The sequence below is a fragment of the Ranitomeya imitator genome, chromosome 9, assembly GCF_032444005.1.
Source record: "Ranitomeya imitator isolate aRanImi1 chromosome 9, aRanImi1.pri, whole genome shotgun sequence".
Taxonomy (NCBI): domain Eukaryota; kingdom Metazoa; phylum Chordata; class Amphibia; order Anura; family Dendrobatidae; genus Ranitomeya; species Ranitomeya imitator.
The window spans coordinates 114567313-114585571 of NC_091290.1; positions in this window are offsets into that span (position 1 = coordinate 114567313).

The window sequence follows — 18259 nt, forward strand, 5'->3', positions numbered from 1 at the left end:
GTGTAACACACCCTCTCTCTACACCCCATACCCAATTTGAAGGCCTAATGCAGTGTAGTTTCCAAGAACTACTAAACGAGAGCCGGAAGATCGAAGCTCAGGAAAGGCAACCTGGGGAACACCTTGGAGTGTAACACACCCTCTCGCTACACCCCATACCCAATTTGAAGGCCTAATGCAGCGTAGTTTCCAACAACTACTAAACGAGAGCCGGAAGATCGAAGCTCAGGAAAGGCAACCTGGGGAACACCTTGGAGTGGAACACACCATCTCTCTACACCCCATACCCAATTTGAAGGCCTAATGCAGAGTAGTTTCCAAGAACTACTAAACGAGAGCCGGAAGATCGAAGCTCAGGAAAGGCAACCTGGGGAACACCTTGGAGTGTAACACAACGTCTCTCTACACGACGGAAGGGCTGATTCTTAGGAAGGAAGGCTGTTGGAAATAAGCATTGCGCGTCCGAGGGTGATTATATTCTTATTAGGTATATACTCACCCTCGGACGCGCCCTGCTTCTTTATTTGGAATGAATGTTTATTTGCAATGTGGTGTTGACTTTCTCTATTATTTTGGTAATTAATGATTTTATTATTTTCATTATTTTGCATCTTCTCGGCAATAATATAAAGAAGACGCGACAGGACAACACTCGGTGGATGCCATATGTGTGTTTTCAATTTAAAAAAACTTTCAGTTAACTACTTGCAGGAGAAAGTAATTGTAGCTGGTGGCCATTTTTAGTACTGTACCAGATTAGAGTTGTGTGTTTGTTTTTAATGTTAAAATGTCTGCATTTGATATCTCACCAGTATTTTCTTTTTTATAAGCAAAATACTTATTTTTATATTTTCTGATGTTGGTTCCAGGGGTACACGGCCAGCAGTGCCCTGGTCAGTGTAGTAGTAGTTGAAAGAATGGACCGCAGACAGGCATCGAAGGCCTAAAATAATAACACATGGCTGTAGGCAATTTTAAATTGGTTCCAGGGGTACACGGACAGCAGTGGTGTGGTCAGTGGAGGCCTAGTGGAAGGAGTGACCGCAGACAGGCATCGAAGGCCTAAAATAATAACACATGGCTGTAGGCAATTTTAAATTGGTTCCAGGGGTACACGGACAGCAGTGGTGTGGTCAGTGGAGGCCTAGTGGAAGGAGTGACCGCAGACAGGCATCGAAGGCCTAAAATAATAACACATGGCTGTAGGCAATTTTAAATTGGTTCCAGGGGTACACGGGCAGCAGTGACCTGGTCAGTGTAGTAGTAGTTGAAAGAATGGACCGCAGACAGGCATCGAAGGCCTAAAATAAAAAAATTGGGCTGGCTGTAGGCAATTTTAAATTGGTTCCAGGGGTACACGGGCAGCAGTGACCTGGTCAGTGTAGTAGTAGTTGAAAGAATGGACCGCAGACAGGCATCGAAGGCCTAAAATAAAAAAATTGGGCTGGCTGTAGGCAATTTTAAATTGGTTCCAGGGGTACACGGGCAGCAGTGGTGTGGTCAGTGGAGGCCTAGTGGAAGGAGTGACCGCAGACAGGCATCGAAGGCCTAACATAACAAACTTGGGCTGGCTGTAGGCACTTTTAAATTGGTTCCAGGGGTACACGGGCAGCAGTGGTCTGGTCAGTGGAAGTCTAGTGGAAGGAGTGACCGCAGACAGGCATCGAAGGCCTAAAATAATAACACATGGCTGTAGGCAATTTTAAATTGGTTCCAGGGGTACACGGACAGCAGTGGTGTGGTCAGTGGAGGCCTAGTGGAAGGAGTGACCGCAGACAGGCATCGAAGGCCTAAAATAATAACACATGGCTGTAGGCAATTTTAAATTGGTTCCAGGGGTACACGGGCAGCAGTGACCTGGTCAGTGTAGTAGTAGTTGAAAGAATGGACCGCAGACAGGCATCGAAGGCCTAAAATAAAAAAATTGGGCTGGCTGTAGGCAATTTTAAATTGGTTCCAGGGGTACACGGGCAGCAGTGGTGTGGTCAGTGGAGGCCTAGTGGAAGGAGTGACCGCAGACAGGCATCGAAGGCCTAAAATAATAACACATGGCTGTAGGCACTTTTAAATTGGTTCCAGGGGTACACGGGCAGCAGTGGTCTGGTCAGTGGAAGTCTAGTGGAAGGAGTGACCGCAGACAGGCTTCGAAGGCCTAACATAACAAAATTGGGCTGGCTGTAGGCACTTTAAATTGGTTCCAGGGGTACATGGGCAGCAGTGTATGGTCAGTGGAAGTCTAGTGGAAGGAGTGACGGCAGACAGTCTTCGAAGGCCTAACATAACAAAATTGGGCTGACTGTAGGCACTTTTAAATTGGTTCCAGGGTAACACGGCCAGCAGTGGCCTGGTCAGTGTAGTAGTTGTAGAAAGAAGGGACCGCAGACAGGCTTCGAAGGCCTAACATAACAAAAATGTCAAAACAATGGTATTGTCAGTGCCAGGCATTGAAGGATGTCAGCGGCTAGACTACACATTGGTGAAGCTGTGAGAGATAATTTTGCTAGTGGTAGAGCACTGTTTGAGCTGGGGGGGGGAACTGTCTTGTGGCCGGCGGTACAGGCACAGGGCCCCTCATATTACAACGGTGTGTCTGACGTTGGGTGCGCACCACCACCGCCAGAGACACTTTATTGTACTATGAGGGACCCAGTGGCAGTGCCGTCGACCAAAAGCGGCCACACCCACCTCTTCAGACAAACAGCACTCTCAAGGGTCCAAGCGCAAAGTGGCGATAGCACGGCCCCGTGTGGGGAGTTTGGCCATTTCGTGAGGTGGAAACATGTCGTATGCTGGACAATCAGGTGAAGAAAATTACGAGATTGGAAAAGTCATTCAGAATAGTCCACAGGCAAGACCTTTTCATAGGAAAGCTAGGTGTCAGCCGGGCAGGGTGGGGCAAAAGATTTTGAAATCCAGTTGTGGTTCATTTTAATGAAGGTTAGATCATCTACATTTTGGGTAGCCAGACGAGTCCTTTTTTCTGTTAGTATTGAACCTGCAGCACTGAATACTCTTTCTGATAGGACACTAGCTGCCGGGCAAGCAAGCTCCTGCAATGCATATTCTGCCAATTCTGGCCAGGTGTCTAATTTGGATGCCCAGTAATCAAATGGGAATGACGGTTGAGGGAGAACGTCGATAAGGGATGAAAAATAGTTTGTAACCATACTGGACAAATGTTGTCTCCTGTCACTTTGAATTGATGCTGCAGTACCTGTCCTGTCTGCGGTCATAGAAAAATCACTCCACAACCTGGTCAGAAAACCCCTCTGTCCAACGCCACTTCTGATTTCTGCCCCTCTAACACCTCTGGTCTGCTGGCCCCTGGAGCTCGTGTGAGAACGATCACGGGCGCTGTGTGCAGGGAATGCCAGAAGCAAACGGTCAACAAGAGTTGATTGTTTTGTTGCTAATATTAGTTCCAAGTTCTCATGTGGCATAATATTTTGCAATTTGCCTTTATAGCGAGGATCAAGGAGGCAGGCCAACCAGTAATCGTCATCGTTCATCATTTTTGTAATGCGTGTGTCCCTTTTGAGGATACGCAAGGCATAATCCGCCATGTGGGCCAAAGTTCCCGTTGTCAAATCTGCGGTTGTGCTTGGTTGAGGGGCAGTTGCAGGCAAATCTACGTCACTTGTGTCCCTCAAAAAACCAGAACCCGGCCTTGCCACGCCACCAATTTCCCGTGCCCCCGGGAAAGCTTCCTCATTAAAAATATACTCATCCCCATCATCCTCCTCATCCTCCACCTCCTCTTCGCCCGGTACCTCGTCATGTACACTGCCCTGACCAGACAATCGCTGACTGTCATCAAGGCTTTCCTCTTCCTCTGGTGCAGACGCCTGATCCTTTATGTGCGTCAAACTTTGCATCAGCAGACGCATTAGGGGGATGCTCATGCTTATTATGGCGTTGTCTGCACTAACCAGCCGTGTGCATTCCTCAAAACACTGAAGGACTTGACACATGTCTTGAATCTTCGACCACTGCACACCTGACAACTCCATGTCTGCCATCCTACTGCCTGCCCGTGTATGTGTATCCTCCCACAAAAACATAACAGCCCGCCTCTGTTCGCACAGTCTCTGAAGCATGTGCAGTGTTGAGTTCCACCTTGTTGCAACGTCTATGATTAGGCGATGCTGGGGAAGGTTCAAAGAACGCTGATAGGTCTGCATACGGCTGGAGTGTACAGGCGAACGGCGGATATGTGCGCAAAGTCCACGCACTTTGAGGAGCAGGTCGGATAACCCCGGATAACTTTTCAGGAAGCACTGCACCACCAGGTTTAAGGTGTGAGCCAGGCAAGGAATGTGTTTCAGTTGGGAAAGGGAGATGGCAGCCATGAAATTCCTTCCGTTATCACTCACTACCTTGCCTGCCTCAAGATCTACAGTGCCCAGCCACGACTGCGTTTCTTGCTGCAAGAACTCGGACAGAACTTCCGCGGTGTGTCTATTGTCGCCCAAACACTTCATAGCCAATACAGCCTGCTGACGTATGCCAGTAGCTGCCCCATAATGGGAGACCTGGTGTGCAACAGTGGCAGGTGCGGATGGAGTGTTTGTGCGACTGCGGTCTGTGGACGAGCTCTTGCTTCTGCAGGAGGACGAGGAGGAGGAGGAGGAGGGGGTGCGAACGGCTACAGACAACTGTTTACTAGACCGTGGGCTAGGCAGAACTGTCCCAAACTTGCTGTCCCCTGTGGACCCTGAATCCACCACATTTACCCAGTGTGCCGTGATGGACACGTAACGTCCCTGGCCATGCCTACTGGTCCATGCATCTGTTGTCAGGTGCACCTTTGTGCTCACAGATTGCCTGAGTGCATGGACGATGCGCTCTTTAACATGCTGGTGGAGGGCTGGGATGGCTTTTCTGGAAAAAAAGTGTCGACTGGGTAGCTCGTAGCGTGGTACAGCGTAGTCCATCAGGTCTTTGAAAGCTTCGCTTTCAACTAACCGGTAGGGCATCATCTCTAACGAGATTAGTCTAGCTATGTGGGCGTTCAAACCCTGTGTACGCGGATGCGAGGCTAAGTATTTCCTTTTTCTAACCATAGTCTCATGTAGGGTGAGCTGGACTGGAGAGCTGGAGATCGTGGAACTAGCGGGGGTGCCGGTGGACATGGCAGACTGAGAGACGGTGGGAGATGGTATTGTTGCCGCCGGTGCCCTAGATGCAGTGTTTCCTACTACGAAACTGGTGATTCCCTGACCCTGACTGCTTTGGCCTGGCAAAGATACCTGCACAGATACAGCAGGTGGTGCGCTAAATGGTGGTCCTACACTGCCGGAAGGGATGTTGCGTTGATGACTAGCTTCATTGGCCGAGGGTGCAACAACCTTAAGGGACGTTTGGTAGTTAGTCCAAGCTTTCAAATGCATGGTGGTTAAATGTCTATGCATGCAACTAGTATTGAGACTTTTCAGATTCTGACCTCTGCTTAAGGAAGTAGAACATTTTTGACAGATGACTTTGCGCTGATCAATTGGATGTTGTTTAAAAAAATGCCAGACTGCACTCTTTCTAGCATCGGATACCTTTTCAGGCATTGCAGACTGAGCTTTAACCGGATGGCCACGCTGTCCTCCACCAGGTTTTGGCTTTGCCACGCGTTTTGGGCAAGATACGGGCCCGGCAGATGGAACCTGTGGCGATGTTGATGCCTGCTGCGGCCCCTCCTCCTCCTCTGCTTCAGAACTGCTGCCGCCTGCACCCTGTTCCCCCAATGGCTGCCAATCGGGGTCAAGAACTGGGTCATCTAATAACTCTTCTTGTACCTCCTGCGCAACTTCGTCTGTGTCACCGTGTCGTTCGGTGGTATAGCGTTCGTGATGGGGCAACATAGTCTCATCAGGGTCTGATTCTTGATCAGCACCCTGCGAGGGCAATGTTGTGGTCTGAGTCAAAGGACCAGCATAGTAGTCTGGCTGTGGCTGTGCGTCAGTGCACTCCATGTCAGATTCAATTTGTAATGGGCATGGACTGTTAACTGCTTCACTTTCTAAGCCAGGGACGGTATGTGTAAAGAGCTCCATGGAGTAACCCGTTGTGTCGCCTGCTGCATTCTTCTCTGTTGTTGTTTTTGCTGAAGAGGACAAGGAAGTGACTTGTCCCTGACCGTGAACATCCACTAACGACGCGCTGCTTTTACTTTTACCAGTTTCACGAGATGAGGCAAAAGAGCTAGAGGCTGAGTCAGCAAGATAAGCCAAAACTTGCTCTTGCTGCTCCGGCTTTAAAAGCGGTTTTCCTAATCCCAGAAAAGGGAGCGTTCGAGGCCTTGTGTAGCCGGACGACGAACCTGGCTCCACAGCTCCAGACTTAGGTGCAATATTTTTTCCCCCACGACCACCTGATGCTCCACCACTACCACTACCCTCATTACCAGCTGACAATGAACGCCCCCGGCCACGACCTCTTCCACTAGACTTCCTCATTGTTTTAAAAACGTAACCAAACTAACGTTATTTGTTGCAGTCACACAACTTACACGGTGAGCTATAACTTCTGTATGATTTAGCTACCCCTTTACAGGTTGGTGAGACCACAGCGAAAATCAGGCCCAATGTTACACACTCTTTTTTTGGTGGCTGCAAATTAGAGAGATGCCCCACACGCAGGACTGTCACTGAAGCACAAATGTTAATATTAATGTCACACTATTATTTTTTTTTTATTTTTATTTTTTTCAGGAACACTTTAGAAACCCCCCAAAAAAAAAAAAATAGATTTTTGCAGGGAGAATTTAGAAAACAAATGTAACAAACTATATGCTTTCTATGGGCCACTGAGTGAGAGATGACGCACACAGGAATCAGGAGTGGCACACAAGCCCAGAGGCCAATATTTTTCTACCAATGATTGATGGAGTTATTTTCTCTGGTAGATTTTGGAACCCAAATCAAGGAAAAAAAATGTAGGCTTTCTATGGACCACAATTGGAGAGAGAGAGAGAGAGAGATGGCACACCCAGGAGTCAAGACTGGCACACAAGCAGAAAGGCCAATATTAATCTCCCACTGTTTTTTTTGGTTGTTTTTTTTTTTTTTTTTTTCAGGGAGACTTTAGAAAAAAAAATAATAAAAAAAATATGATTTTATCAGGAAGAATTTAGAAACCAAATAAAATAAAATGATTTTTTCAGGGAGAATTTAGAAAACAAATAAAACCAAAAATAGGCGTTCTATGGCCCACTGACTGAGAGATGACGCACCCAGGAGTCAAGACTGGCACACAAGCAGAAAGGCCAATATTAATCTCCCACTGTTTTTTTTGGTTGTTTTTTTTTTTTTTTTTTTCAGGGAGACTTTAGAAAAAAAAATAATAAAAAAAATATGATTTTATCAGGAAGAATTTAGAAACCAAATAAAATAAAATGATTTTTTCAGGGAGAATTTAGAAAACAAATAAAACCAAAAATAGGCGTTCTATGGCCCACTGACTGAGAGATGACGCACCCAGGAGTCAAGACTGGCACACAAGCAGAAAGGCCAATATTAATCTCCCACTGTTTTTTTTGGTTGTTTTTTTTTTTTTTTTTTTCAGGGAGACTTTAGAAAAAAAAATAATAAAAAAAATATGATTTTATCAGGAAGAATTTAGAAACCAAATAAAATAAAATGATTTTTTCAGGGAGAATTTATAAAACAAATAAAACCAAAAATAGGCGTTCTATGGCCCACTGACTGAGAGATGACGCACCCAGGAGTCAAGACTGGCACACAAGCAGAAAGGCCAATATTAATCTCCCACTGTTTTTTTTTTTTTTTTTCAGGGAGACTTTAGAAAAAAAAATAATAAAAAAAATATGATTTTATCAGGAAGAATTTAGAAACCAAATAAAATAAAATAATTTTTTCAGGGAGAATTTAGAAAACAAATAAAACCAAAAATAGGCGTTCTATGGCCCACTGACTGAGAGATGACGCACACAGGAGTCAGGAGTGGCACACAAACCCAGAGGCCAATATTTTTCTACCAATGATTGATGTAGTTATTTTCTCTGGTAGATTTTAGAACCCAAATCAAGGAAAAAAAATATAGGCTTTCTATGGACCACAATTGGAGAGAGAGAGAGAGAGAGAGAGAGAGAGAGAGAGAGAGAGAGAGAGATGGCACACCCAGGAGTCAAGACTGGCACACAAGCAGAAAGGCCAATATTAATCTCCCACTGTTTTTTTGGTTGTTTTTTTTTTTTTTTTTTTTCAGGGAGACTTTAGAAATAAAAATAATAAAAAAAATATGATTTTATCAGGAAGAATTTAGAAACCAAATAAAATAAAATGATTTTTTCAGGGAGAATTTAGAAAACAAATAAAACCAAAAATATGCGTTCTATGGCCCACTGACTGAGAGAGAGAGAGAGATGGAACGCTTAGTACTGGCACACAAGCCCAAAGGGCAATATTAATCTCCCTTTTTTTTTCCAGGGAGAATTTCTGAAACCCAAAAAAAAAATAAAATAGGCTTTCTATGGCCCACTATTTGTGAGAGAGATGGGACGCTCAGGACTGGCACAGATGGCACGCTCAGGACTGGCACAGAAGCCCAGAGGCCAATATTAATCTCCCTTTTTTTCTGGGAGAATTTATAAAACCAAAAAAATATTTAAATAGGCTTTCTATGGCCCACTATTTGTGAGAGAGATGGCACGCTCAGGACTGGCACAGATGGCACGCTCACAACTGGCACAGAAGCCCAGAGGCCAATATTAATCTCCCTTTTTTTCTGGGAGAATTTATAAAACCAAAAAAATATTTAAATAGGCTTTCTATGGCCCACTATTTGTGAGAGAGATGGCACGCTCAGGACTGGCACAGATGGCACGCTCACAACTGGCACACAAGCCCAGAGGCCAATATTAATCTCCCTTTTTTCAGGGAAAATTTATAAAACCAAAAAAAAAATTAAATAGGCTTTCTATGGCCCACTATTTGTGAGAGAGATGGCACGCTCAGGACTGGCACAGATGGCACGCTCACAACTGGCACACAAGCCCAGAGGCCAATATTAATCTCCCTTTTTTCAGGGAAAATTTATAAAACCAAAAAAAAAATTAAATAGGCTTTCTATGGCCCACTATTTGTGAGAGAGATGGGACGCTCAGGACTGGCACAGATGGCACGCTCAGGACTGGCACAGAAGCCCAGAGGCCAATATTAATCTCCCTTTTTTTCAGGGAGAATTTATAAAACCCAAAAAAAAATAAAATAGGCTTTCTATGGCCCACTATTTGTGAGAGAGATGGCACACTCAGGACTGGCACACAAGCCCAAAGGCCAATATTAATCTCCCACTGTATTTTTATCAGGGAGAATTTATACACCCCACAAAAAAAAATACAGAAAAATGAAAAGGCTTTCTATGGCCCACTATGTGAGAGAGATGGCACACACAGGGATGGCACTCTAGCAGAAATGCCAAATTGCCAATCTTAATCTCCCACCAAAAAAAAAAAAAAAAAAAAAACAGGGAATGTCCTACAATTACTATCTCCCTGCCTGCAGTAATCTCAGCCAGGTATGGCAGGCAGCTACTATCTCCCTGCCTGCAGTAATCTCAGCCAGGTATGGCAGGCAGCAATAAGGAGTGGACTGATGCACAAATGAAATAAAAAGTGTGGACAAACAAAAAAGATAGCTGTGCAGAAAGGAAGGAACAAGAGGATTTGTGCTTTGAAAAAAGCAGTTGGTTTGCACAGCGGCGTACACACAGCAATGCAGCTATCAGGGAGCCTTCTAGGGCAGCCCAATGAGCTACAGCGCTGAGGGGAAAAAAAAAAAAAAAAAAAATTCCACTGTCCCTGCACACCGAGGGTGGTGTTGGACAGTGCAAATCGCTGCAGCACAAGCGGTTTTGTGGTTAATGGACCCTGCCTAACGCTATCCCTGCTTCTGACAAAGCGGCAGCAACCTCTCCCTAAGCTCAGATCAGCAGCAGTAAGATGGCGGTCGGCGGGAACGCCTCTTTATAGCCCCTGTGACGTCGCAGACAGCAAGCCAATCACTGCAATGCCCTTCTCTAAGATGGTGGGGACCAGGACCTATGTCATCACGCTGCCCACACTCTGCGTTTACCTTCATTGGCTGAGAAATGGCGCTTTTCGCGTCATTGAAACGCGACTTTGGCGCGAAAGTCGCGTACCGCATGGCCGACCCCGCACAGGGGTCGGATCGGGTTTCATGAAACCCCGACTTAGCCAAAAGTCGGCGACTTTTGAAAATGTTCGACCCGTTTCGCTCAACCCTACTGCCAATCATAAAAATCCGATATAAAAAACGCTATAAAAGTAAATCAAACCCCCCTTCATCACCCCCTTATTTAGGGAAAAATAATAAAATTAAAAAAATGTATTTATTTCCATTTTCCCATCAGGGCTAGGGTTAGAGCTAGGGTTAGGGCTAGGGTTGGGGCTAGGGTTGGAGCTAGGGTTGGGGCTAGGGTTGGGGCTAGGGTTGGGACTGGGGTTAGGGCTAGGGTTAGGGTTGGGGCTAGGGTTGGGGTTAGGGTTGGGGCTAGGGTTAGGGCTAGGGTTAGGGCTAGGGTTAGGGCTAGGGTTAGGGTTGGGGTTAGGGTTGGAGCTAAAGTTAGGGTTAGGGTTGGGGCTAAAGTTAGGGTTAGGGTTGGGGCTAAAGTTTGGGTTAGGGTTTGGATTATATTTACGGTTGGGATTAGGGTTTGGATTAGAGTTAGGGGTGTGTCTGGGTTAGGGGTGTGGTTAGGGTTACCGTTGGGATTAGGGTTAGGGGTGTTGTTGGATTAGGGTTTCAGGTAGAATTGGGGAGTTTCCACTGTTCAGGCACATCAGGGGCTCTCCAAACTCGACATGGCGTCCGATCTCAATTCCAGCCAATTCTGCATTGAAAAAGTAAAACAGTGCTCCTTCCCTTCCGAGCTCTCCGGTGCGCCCAAACAAGGGTTTACCCCAACATATGGGGTATCAGCGTACTCAGGACAAATTGGACAACAACTTTTGGGGTCCAAGTTCTCTTGTTATCCTTGGGAAAATAAAAATGTGGGGGGCTAAAATCATTTTTGTGGGAAAAATAAGATTTTTTTATTTTCGCGGCTCTGCGTTGTAAACATCAGGGGCACTGCAAATGCAACGTGACGCCTGCAGACCAATCAATCTAAGTCTGTATTCCAAATGGCGCTCATTCCCTTCCGAGCTCTGCCATGCGCCCAAACAGTGGTTTCCCCCCACATATGGGGTATCAGCGTACTCAGGACAAATTGGACAACAACGTTTGGGGTCCAATTTATCCTGTTACCATTGTGAAAATACAAGACTGGGGGCTAAAAAATCATTTTTGTGAAAAAAAAAGAATTTTTATTTTCACGGCTCTGCGTTATAAACTGTAGTGAAACACTTGGGGGCTCAAAGATCTCAGAACACATCTAGATAAGTTTCTTAGGGGGTCTACTTTCCAAAATGGTGTCACTTGTGGGGGGTTTCAATGTTTAGGCACATCAGGGGCTCTCCAAACGCAACATGGCGTCCCATCTCAATTCCAGTCAATTTTGCATTGAAAAGTCAAATGGCGCTCCTTCCCTTCCGAGCTCTGCCATGCGCCCAAACAATGATTTTCACCCACATATGGGGTATCAGCTGTCACGCTCACACCCTGACTGGTGGGCGTGAGCTCGGGGGTTTTGTGGCCCCACTGTGCCACAAACCAGACTACCCTGGAAGGGGCGTGACTATGACAGCTGCCTGGGTTTTCACTGGAGCCTCTGATGGTGAGGACAGGCTTGTGCAGCAGCAGCTGCCAGGTGCTACTCCAGGGTGGTGTCTGGCTGTGGCTACTGATCCCACTTGGGAGGCAGGAACACCTGGATTGGTGCGGGCATTAGGCAGGACTGACAGAAGAGCACGGCTGGAACACAGACGAGTAGGCTGGCACGGCTGAGACAGGGCTGGCAGAGACACGGCAGAGAACTCAGGGCTGGCAGAGACACGGCAGGAAACAGGACTGGCTAGGACAGCAGGAACACAGGACTGGAAGGCAGGGCAGGAACGGCAGGACTGGCAGGAACACATGATACACAGGACTGGTTGATGTGGTGTATGAATCAGGCTGCACTCTGATGACACCCGAGTGCAGTCCTATTGTGAGTGTGATGAAGGAACAGGTAGGGACCTGTACACACAGAAGATGCAGGTATGGAAACAAGCCAGAAGGAAAGGAGAACGAAGGAACAGGTAGGGACCTGTACACACAGAAGATGCAGGTACGGAAACAAGCCAGAAGGAAAGGAGAACGAAGGAACAGGTAGGGACCTGTTCACACAGGAGGACCAAGTAACAAGTAGAAGGTGGAATCAAGAGAAGGAGAAGGCAGAGCCAAGGGCGGAGCCACAAGAGGCGGAGCCAAGAGCGGAGACGCTGGAGGCGGAGCCAAGAGCAGAGATGCTGGAGGCGGAGCCAAGAGCGGAGACGCTGGAGGCGGAGCCAAGAGCGGAGACGCTGGAGGCGGAGCCAAGAGCGGATATGCTGGAGGCGGAGCCAAGAGCGGAGATGCTGGAGGCGGAGCCACGAGCGGAGACGCTGGAGGTAACGCCAAGAGCGGGGATGCTGGAGGCGGAGCCAAGAGCAGAGACGGAGCCAAGCGCAGAAACACAGGAGGCGGAGCCAGATAGTACCGCAAAGAGCGGAGCCAGACAGAACCGCAAAGAGCGGAGCCACAGAGCAAAGCCAGAGAATGTGAAGCAAGGTTTGAGTGCAGAGCCGCAAGAGTGCGGAGTTAAGCAGACAGAAAACACAAGGAAAGAAAGCAGGGAAGGAAGCCACAGATAAGGAGACTGAGAAAAGACAAAGTACAGACAAGGCAATAGAACAAGACACAGGGACAAAGACACAGGGACCAGGATATTCTGCTTCCTGGAGGGCGGACTACAAGAACTAGGCAAAAAGCACAGAGAAAAGCTCAGAGGGAGTAACTCAGAGCAAGGCCAGGCAAACTCAGCAGCTAAACACTAACTGAGCTAACACATTGCACAGGCCCAGACCACAGGGTGGAGCTGCACTATATACAGGAGGCCTCTTGGTAATTGGTCAGGAACTGATTGGACAGGTGCACCTGATTCCTATAAGAACCAGAGAGTTCAGGCGCCGGCCCCCTATACACACAGCCATGAGGCATGCAGAGAGCAGAGACACAGAACATGGAGCTTGCATTAAAGAGAAAGCACATCATGGCCTGGAGCAGTGGGTAAGATTGTGTGAGAGATGTGAGGCCATGACGTGATGCCAGCAGAGTTGTTACATCAGCGTACTCAGGACAAATTGCACAACAACTTTGGTGGTCTAATTTCTTCTCTTACCCTTGGGAAAATAAAAAATTGGGGGCAAAAAGATCATTTTTGTGAAAAAATATGATTTTTTATTTTTACGGCTCTGCATTATAAACTTCTATGAAGCACTTGGTGGGTCAAAGTGCTCACCACACCTCTAGATAAGTTCCTTAGGGGGTCTACTTTCCAAAATGGTGTCACTTGTTGGGGGTCTTAATGTTTAGGCACATCAGGGGCTCTCCAAACGCAACATGGCGTCCCATCTCAATTCCAATCAATTTTGCATTGAAAAGTCAAACGGCGCTCCTTTCCTTCCGAGCTCTGCCATGCGCCCAAACAGTGGTTTATCCCCACATATTGGGTATCAACGTACTCAGGACAAATTGTACAACAAATTTTGGGGTCCATTTTCTCCTGTTACCCTTGGTAAAATAAAACAAATTGGAGCTGAAATAAATTTTGTGTGAAAAAAAGTTAAATGTTCATTTTTATATAATCATTCCAAAAATTCCTGTAAAACACCTGAAGGGTTAATAAACTTCTTGAATGTGGTTTTGAGCACCTTGAGGGGTGCAGTTTTTAGAATGGTGTCACACTTGGGTATTTTCTATCGTATAGACCCCTCAAAATGACTTCAAATGAGATGTGGTCCCTAAAAAAAATGGTGTTGTAAAAATGAGAAATTGCTGGTCAACTTTTAACCCTTATAACTCCCTAACAAAAAAAATTTGGGTTCCAAAATTGTGCTGATGTAAAGTAGACATGTGGGAAATGTTACTTATTAAGTATTTTGCATGACATATCTCTGTAGTTTAAGGGTATAAAGATTCAAAGTTGGAAAATTGCGAAATTATCAAACTTTTTGCCAAATTTCCGTTTTTTTCTCAAATAAACGCAAGTTATATCGAATACATTTTACCACTACCATGAAGTACAATACGTCATGAGAAAACAATGTCAGAATCGCCAAGATCCGTTGAAGTGTTCCAGAGTTATAACCTCATAAAGGGACAGTGGTCAGAATTGTAAAAATTGGCCCGGTCATTAACGTGCAAACCACCCTCGGGGCTTAAGGGCTTAAGAGGCCTATGCCATCAGATTTTTTTTTGTTTTGCACTAATATATTTATTAAAAAATTTGGATTTATTTTAATGTTGATGCTGCTAGCTTGATTTCTTTTTTTACATTTTCAATTGAGATTTTTAATCTACAGTAATGCTACAGTATTTCTGACTTCTCGGCTTCAAGGTTTTGAATGCCCTTTGTTTTTGTCCTATTATACTTTGCACCATCTAATTGATCTAAAATGGTTTCCTTTTATTACAGAACTTTCTATTTCCAGAGGGTATAAAGTTTCTACAGGATTCTAGTAATGTATCCTTACACATGTCCCTTTTTTTTGGTATCTCCAGTTACCAGGACATGATCCCAATCTACGAGACTCACACATTCAAGCGGACCAGGTAATCTTCCATATTCATGGAAAACCTTCCATTTGTCAAAATTAATCAGACATGTATCAGTGCCATTTCTCTTTCACATGCTATATTGAGGGAGAACTTTTGAACGGCTTGTGAAAATGTTATTGCTTTTTCATTTCACAAAGAATAAAGCCACACCGCCTGTATAAAAACATGAGCAACGGATGCACTTGCTCACAAAAGGGGATAATTTTTGGACCGTTTTTACAATTCAAGTAGTCAAGCAATGTTATTACTGCAGTGTTAAATTGTCTATTGGTCACCATCCATTTCTCCCTCTTTTGTTGAGGTTGTTTGGACATTGTTGACATTGTGTTTGCGTTAAAGTGCTGAAACGGATTGCAATACAGTTTTATGAGACCTCATAGTGTCTTTCATCTCGAGTTACAATTAGTTTTTTTATATGACCTGAATAGAAATATTTAAAATCGTGACCAGTTTAATTTTTTTAATGGATCTAAGGATACAATCCTTGACTTACTAAGTGCTTTTTTTTATACCTAATTGCTATTTAGACCGTAGCACTCGGTTTGTAACACATATAATATAACTTTGGCTGCATTGGCCATTGAAAAAAGTAAGCATATCATGAAAATTTGATACTGGTCTGGATAATAATTATTGATAACTTACTGTATTTATTTACAGAGCAGGAGCCGGCTAATGAATACACCCATCAGCTTCTCCTGCTCTCGCTGTTATTAGCAGCAGCAGGTGTCATCAGATGATAGGAGCAGTGGTCCCAACAGCTGACCCGAGCGACTGAAGGTAAACTTTATACCTCCAATCACAGCTGACTGATCATGCTGTCATTTGACAGCGTGGGAACCGCAGCTCTATGACCAGCGGGAATGATTTCACCGCCGAACAGAAGCGGTATTTGCCGCGCTGTCATACACATGACATACACATGTTATGCCGTCATCAAAGCTGCGCCCCCTGGTGGCATAAACTCATTTGAACTGTAGCGCGGGAACTTTTCTGAAAATTTTCTCACGCTACAGTTCAAATGAGTAGAACTCATTGAACTTCCAACAAAAATCTTTTTTTAGCTCCAAATGTTGTATTTCCACTAGGGTAACAGAAGAAAATGGACACCAAAAATTGTTTTGCAATTTCTCCTGAGTTCACCGATACCCAATATGTGGTCAAAAACCACTTTTGAGACAGTGCAAAGCTCAAAAGGGAAGAAACGCCATATTATAGTGCAGATTTTGCTGCACTGGTTTGAGGGTGCCATGTCACATCGGCAGAGCCCCTGAGGTGCCAGAACAGCAGAACCCCCATAAGTGACCCCATTTTACAAACTGAACTCAATGGATTCATCTATAGGTGCAGTGATTATATTGACACCATAGGTGTGTCACAGAATTTTATACCATTGGGCAGTGAAGAAAAAAAATTACATTTTTAAAACCAAAATTGTGTGTTAGTCCCAAATTTTACATTTTCATACTGGTAATATAGCAAAAATGGCACCAAAATTTGTCTTACAATTTCTGCTGAATGTAGAAACACCCCATATGTGGCTGTACAGTACTGCTTAGCCATATAGAGAGACTCGGGAGGAACGGAGCGCTATTTGCCTCCTGGAGCCAGATTTTCCTAGAATAGTTTGAGGACTCCATATACAGAGGCCCTAAGTGCTAGAAAAGCAGAATACTCCATCAAGTGACCCCATTTTAGAAATGATACCCCTTTGGGATTTATCTACAGGTGTAGTGATGATTTTGACTCTATGGGTGTTTTCCAGAAACAAGCTGCAGTGGATGTTGCTGAGTGAAAATTGCAAACTGCTGTTTTAGTGAACAGTACATTATGCCCAGCCTGTGCTTCTGGAGACACGCACCTGTAAATTAGATGGGCTCTCATCACTACAGAAATGCCAAACATGTTGGCGCTGAATGTGATTTAGGCACATTGGGGCTCAGAAGGGAGGGGACATTTGGATTTGGGAGTGGAGAATTTGCTGAATTTCTTTTGGTATGCGAGGAGCCATTTCGCTTTTCCAGAGCCTTTGTGCTACTAGTAACGTGGAATCCCCTATATTTTCGTAAACAGATGACAGATATGAGTAGGAACTTGCTTTTTTGTGGATTGACTTGAAGCTTTTATTGGGAACATTTTGCATAATTTTTTATGATCACATTTATCCGGCCCTCTACGCTGAGCACTTACATCAAGGTTTCCACCTAATTCTCCGAGTGACATGACAGATAAAACCCCTGAGGGATCCATTCACTATAATGAGGCAGCAGAGTTACTCTGGACTCCATTTGGCCTCTGTTCAGCTGTGTCCTTCTTTGCACAAAACTATGGCCGCTGACACTTATATGCAATCCTAAAAAAAATGGACACCGCCGGATCACAGGTCCTATGGTGTCCACAGTGCCTCCATCTGCCTCATTATACGGAATCTTCCGCCAGTAGTTCCGTTTGAATCACATATTTCAGTGATTTACACAGAAACCACGGTACAAGCGCTCAGCATAGAATAAACGTGCACCAAGCCTAACTGCGATCTTCAGGAGACAGAATGAAAAAATCAACAGCATGTGACAAATTGGTTTTATTTATTTTTTATGCCGTTCCTCGTGCAGTATAAGGCTATGTTCACACTTTGCGGATTTTGCTGCGGATCCGCAGCGGATTTGACCGCTGCGGATCTGCAGCAGTTTCCCATGAGTTTACAGTACAATGTAAACCTATGGGAAACAAAAAACGCTGTGCACATGCTGCGGAATAAACCGCGCGGAAAAGCAGCGGATTACATTACGCAGCATGTCTCTTCTTTTCTGCGGATTTTCACCTGCTCCAATAGGAAACTGCAGATGAAAATCCGCAGAAGAAACCGCAGTAGAAACCGCGATAAATCCGCAGTAAAAACCGCGACGGGTTTTCACTGCGGATTTTGGAATTCTGCTGCGGAAAAATCCGCAGTGGAATCTGCAAAGTATGAACATAGCCTAAGTGATTAGGCAACTTTATTCTTTCAGTCGGTGCGATTACAGCGATACCAGATTGATCCCGGGTTTTTAGGTTTGGCTTTTGTCACACACTAAAAGATGCTTTTTATTGCAAAAACTAGTTTTTGCATCCCCATATTTTGAGAACTATAATTTTGAGAACTATAATTTGTACGTATTTCAGCAGACAGTCATGTTATGGTTGATGTTTTTATTGGTACCATTTTTGGGCACATGACATTTTTTGATCGCTTTTTATTCCGATTTTTGGGAGACAGAATGAACAAAAACCAGCAATTCAGGATTTTCTTTTATACTATTCCGTGTGTGGTAAAATTGGGAAGGCAGCTGTTAGGGTTGGCGGATTGCACTAAATAAAAATAAATAATAAAGCGCAATCGCAACCCAGGGTCCACCGTGCAGAGATGGAAAACTGCTGCTAGCGAATAATGACCGAATACATGGCGAGTGATTACCCGTATACACTGGATTGAAGAGCTGCTCTGAAAC